Below are 6000 nucleotides of genomic sequence, written 5' to 3'. Positions count from 1 at the left end.
TAATGAAATCTTCATTATTCATTGTATCTTGATTATTTCTCCTTATTTCAATACTTGTATGTCAGACTACTGAAATCAAAATGCTTAAATTAAAAATGCTCAGACATACTTTTTAGTTTTACTTTGTGCAAAAAGACCACTATTGTGTAAAAATCATTAAAAATTAAAAAAATGGAGCCACTTAACAATGCAGCAAACCCACTACTGGATACATAACCAAAAGAAATGAAATCAGTCTCTTGAAAAGACATCTACCTTCTCATGTTTATTGCAGCATCAACAGTGACCAAGATATGGAATCAATAATAATGTTGAAATCTTGTCATTAGGCACAATATGGATGAACCTGGAAGACGTATGTTGGGTGAAATAAACTAGTCGCTGAAAGGCAAAGACCCCACGATCTCACTTACATACAGACTCTAAAAGTTGATCCCACAGAAGTTGAGCGGAGAGTGAGTTATCATAGGGCGGTAAGGGGAGGGAGGGGAGAATTGTCTAGTACATAAGTAAAATGTTACACTGCGGTAGCAGGAAACGTCCTGATGTTATTTTCCACATCAGGGTGACTATAATTAACAATAATACGGGCCGGCGCTGCGGCTCACTTGGCTATTCCTCTGCCTGTGGCACCGGCACACTGCCTTCTAGCCCCGGTCCGGGCGCCGGATTCTGTCCTGGTTGCTCCTCTTCCAGGCTAGCTCTCTGCTGTGGCCCAGGAGTGCAGTGGAGGATGGCCCAAGTGCTTGGGCCCTGCACCCCATGGGAGACCAGGAGAAGCACCTGGCTCCTGGCTTCGGATCAGTGCGGTGTGCCGGCCACAGCGGCCATTGTGGGGTGAACCAACGGTAAAGGAAGACCTTTCTCTCTGTCTCTGTCTCTCACTGTCCACTCTGCATGTCAAAAAAAATTAACAATAATATGTTGTATATTTCAAAAGGGATAGGGGTAGGGTTTTTAATGTTCTCATCATAAAGGTATGATAAAATATTTGAGGTGATTCATATGCTAATCACTCTTATTTGCTAGTGTATATTAGATATGTAATGTAGGCATTTTTTTTTTTTTTTTTTGACAGGCAGAGTGGACAGTGAGAGAGAGAGACAGAGAGAGAAAGGTCTTCCTTTGCTGCTGGTTCACCCTCCAATGGCCGCCGCTGCAGCCGGCGCACCGCGCTGATCCTGGCAGGAGCCAGGAGCCAGGTGCTTTTCCTGGTCTCCCATGGGGTGCAGGGCCCAAGCACCTGGGCCATCCTCCACTGCACTCCCTGGCCATAGCAGAGAGCTGGCCTGGAAGAGGGGCAACCGGGACAGAATCCGGCGCCCCAACCGGGACTAGAACCCGGTGTGCCGGCGCCGCAAGGTGGAGGATTAGCCTATTGAGCCACGGCGCCGGCTCGACATTTTTGAAATATCATATTATAGACCCTAAGTATATATTTATAAGTGTTTCAGTCCAAAAATAGATTATTTGTATAAAAGTTTGCATTTAAAAATTTTAATTGATCTTAGCGTCTGTAGTTACAGGTTCAGTAGTACAAGCATCTGTGAAGATGTATGTAATGTGTAATGATCAATCAGGGTGATTAGCACTACCATCTCCTCAAATACTATCATCCCTTTGTGGGAAATCTTCACACTCCTCTCCTCTAGTTATTTTGAAATGTATAACTAGTTGTTACAGGCTATAGTTAGCCTGTAATAGTGATGCTGTTAGAACTACCCCCACCGCCATGGCAACTTGGTACCCGTGATTCCCCCTCCTCCCTCTTCCACAGAGCTTGTTACTCATTAGTGACCCCTAGTTGACTCTTGACTTCCATGTGATGTACTTTCTTAGCTTCCACCAATGGGTGAGGGTGTGTGGTGTCTGTCTTCCTGAGCCCGGCTTACATCACTCACTGTCCAGTTCCATTAATTTTGTGACAAATGACAGAATTTATACTGCTTGTGGCTGAATAATATTCCATTGCATACATATGCCAAGATCATATTATCTGTAATTTTGACATCTTTTCAATTTTCATACATAATTTGGTCAGGGTTTTTATCAAGAAGGGAAGCTGAGCTTTATCATACTTTTTCTGCATATATTGGAGGGTGGGGCCCTATTATAAAGGCTTTGAGTGTGGGCCAGAGTCCTCATGACTTAATAAATACTGTTATCTGGGTAATGGGCTGGCAGCCTTGGAGTTCAGCCCTCTTTTATCTGTTCTACATCAGCCCTCAGAAGCCAAAAGAAACCTCTTTATTTATAAATTACTCAGTTTCAGATATATAGTTACAGCAACAGAAAACAGACTAAGAAATAGGCCTAAAGGCTTCTAGCTTAAGTCTGGTTAACTTTTTTTTTTTTTTTTTAAGATTTATTTATTTACTTGAAAGACATAGTTACAGAGAAGGAGAGGCAGAGAAAGAGAGAGAGAAAGAGAGAGACAAAAGAGAGTGTCTTCCATCCGCTGGTTCACTTCCCAGATGGCCGCAACAGCTGGAGCTGTGCCAGTCTGAAGCCAAGAGCCAGGAGCTTCTTAAGGGTCTCCCACATGGGTGCAGGGGCCCAAGGACTTGGGCCATCTTCCAGTGCTTTCCCAGGCCATAGCAGAGAGCCATATTGGTTTTCTTTTCAAAAGCCTCCAAGGACAAAGCAGCTTACATGCTAATTAAGATGAACAAAAAGTTCTGTTTACTAAACTTTTGGTCTCCAGCACCATTTTATGTTCTCTGTTGTTTTCATGCATGTTCTTTGTTTCTTCTGCTTTTTTACTGGACCAGTGGCACCATTTTCATCACATTTGCCATAAAATTTCTTTGTCACCCTTGAAACTATACTTTTCCTTTAGCAGGTTTAACCTGTCTTTTATCTGTTACTTAAATAAGGTTTTTTTTTTTTTTTTAATGTGTAGTTCTCTTTATTATTCTAGATGGTTCAAATACCAAAAGGAAGATTCTTCCAGTAATTTGCCTTTGTAATACAGGAAACTAATAAAATATATACTACGTTTAAAAACCAAAAATGGCTAATTTTTTTCCTTTCTGTATCCAAAGCAGTTGAGAAAGAACTTAAATTAGTATAATTGCTGTTGATTATGGGCCCCTTACAGGTAATCCTTGCTCTCTTAGGCTTGCTTTCTATATTTACCTAGACTAAACTGACATTAGAAATAATCTCTTGTTGGGACCGTTGTTGCTGTGTTGTAGTGGGTAAAGCTGCCGCCTGCAGTCCCGACATCCCATATGGGTGTTGGTTGGAGTCCCGGCTGCTCCACTTCAAATCCAGCTCTTTGCTGTGGCCTGGGAAAGCAGTAGAAGATGGCCCAAGTCCTTGGACCCTTGCACCCAGGTGGGAGACCTGGAAAAATCTCCTGGCTCCTGGCTTCAGATTGGCACAGCTCCAGCCGCTGCGGACAATTGGGTAGTGAACCAGTGGATGGAAGACATCTCTCTTTCCCTCTCTCTCTCTTTCTGCCTCTCCTTCTCTCTCTCTGTGTAACTATTTCAAGTAAATAAATAGATCTTTAAAAAAAAAAAGAAAAATAAGTAATCTCTTATTGCAAAGCTTTTCAATACTGAATGCAGATGGGCCAAAATCAGACTTACTGGTTGCTTATGAAAGTTGTATGGTGCTGGCAGATCATATAGAAGCTCAGTAAAACAAAAGCTAACTAAGGATAAACATTACATTTCCAAACATCTGCCACCCTTGTCTAAGCAACAATGATGGTAACAAAAACAAATCACACAACACCAGCAATAAAAAATAAGTTGGGCCGGTGCTGCGGCTCAATTGGATAATCCTCCGCCTGCGGTGCCCGAACACCAGGTTCTAGTCCCGGGCGGGGCGCTGGATTCTGTCCTGGTTGCCCCTCTTCCAGGCCAGCTCTGTGCTGTGGCCCGGGAGTGCAGTGGAGGATGGCCCAAGTACTTGGGCCCTACACCCCATGGGAGACCAGGAGAAGCACCTGGCTCCTGGCTTCGGATCGGCACGGTGTGCTGGCCACAGTGGCCACTGGGTGATGAACCAACGGTAAGGAAGACCTTTCTCTCTGTCTCTCTCTCTCTCACTGTCTACTCTGCCTGTCAAAAATAAATAAATAAATAAATAAATAAATAAATAAAATAAGCTGAGAAAGTTATAGACATTGTTAAGCTAAACATTTTAAACTTGTCACTTTAACTTAGCCAGGTGTTGAATTCATATTCATTTCTGCTATTTTGGCCATTACTGAAGTGAGATTCTGAGGAAGAATTTACAAAGGTAAGAAGTGGATAAAAAGATAAATCCTATGAAAAAGATAGCACCAGGGCCCACGCTGTGGTGTAGTGGGTAAAGCCTCTGCCTGCAGGGCCAACATCCCATATGGACACCGGTTCAAGTCCCAGCTACTCCACTTATGATCCAGCTCTCTACTATGGCCTGGGAAAGCAGTTGAAGATGGCCCAAGTCCTTAGGCCCCTGCACCCACGTGGGAGACTTGGAAGAAGCTCCTGTTTCCTGGCTTCGGATCGGCACAGCTCTGGCCGTTTCGGCCATTTGGCGAGTCAACCAGAGAGTGGGAGACTTTTCTCTCTGTCTCTTCCTCTCACTTTCTGTAACTCTATCAAATAAATAAATAAAATATTTTTTAAAAAAGGTAATTATTGTCAACAAGTTTCCCTAGTGTAATATAGAATATTGGGAGTTATTCATGCTATTCTACTGTACCATTTACCCATTAAACATCTACTTTCTTTTTTTAAAGATTTATTTATTTATTTATTTGACAGGTACAGTTACAGACAGTGAAAGAGAGAGACAGAGAGAAAGGTCTTCCTTCTGTTGCTTCACTCCCCAAATGGCCGCAATGGCCGGAACTATGCCACTCTGAAGCCAGGAGCCAGGTGTTCTCTCCTGGTCTCCCATGCGGGTGCAGGGGCCCAAGGACTTGGGCCATCCTCCACTGCCCTCCCAGGCCACAGCAGAGAGCTGGACTGGAAGAGGAGCAACCGGGACTAGAACCAGCGCCACATGGGATGCTGGCACCACAGGCAGAGGATCAAGCTAGTGCGCTATGGAACCGTCCCCATAACCATGTACTTTCAATCCTTCCCTCCTCCACATCCTTTCAAGTTCTAGTAATGGCTGTTTGGTTCTATACTTGTATGATATCAATTTTCTAGTTTCCAAATATAAGTAAGAACATGCATTGTTTGTCTTTCTTTGCCTAAATTATTTGTTAGTATTCAGTTGCACCTGAATTGCTGCAAATGCTATATTCCCACTTTTCATACTCACTTAAAATATCATTTTTTTCTGTTTCTAAGTTCTTGGCTATACAGATAGGATTTTGAAAAAAGTTTATGTGGGATACATAATAATATTATGGGAAAACATGGAGAAATATTTCAAAGAAGCAAAAGTGTGTGTGTGTGTGTACACACGTAACAGACAATTTCACAATCCCTTGGGAAATGATGCTCCTGAATTCCAGTTACCATAAGAATTCTTTGCTTGTGTTTGATACTTTTCTGCAAGATACAGAAAGCAAAAATATCCCATGGTTAATTTTCATATTGTACTATGTCATAATTTGAAAAGTTATAATATGCAACATAAGTAAATAAGTATAAATTATAGAAAAGGGGGTAATTTGATAAACTCTCCTACAGGGATAGATGGTGGATGTGATAGTTGAATCAGGACAAATCAATGGTTTGATTTGATAAAATTCTAGTGAACACATTGTGAAATCCTACATTGGTATCAATGTTTCCACTGAGATGGTCTGTGTAAGTGACAAGATTATATAATGTATTCTTCGTGATGACCTAGATGTGCTAGAGTCCACAACTGCAAGCAGAGGGACTTTTTCTTTCCACTCGTCTATGATTTTATAAAGATGATTAAATAGAAGAATTCAATTAATTGTTTCCAACCAAGCCATGCTTGAGCCATTCACTTTTTTTTTTTTTTATTTTTTTTGACAGGCAGAGTGGACAGTGAGAGAGAGAGACAGAGAGAAAG

This window comes from Oryctolagus cuniculus, chromosome 11 (genome assembly GCF_964237555.1).
Source record: "Oryctolagus cuniculus chromosome 11, mOryCun1.1, whole genome shotgun sequence".
NCBI lineage: Eukaryota > Metazoa > Chordata > Mammalia > Lagomorpha > Leporidae > Oryctolagus > Oryctolagus cuniculus.
This window is presented reverse-complemented; position numbering follows the sequence as displayed.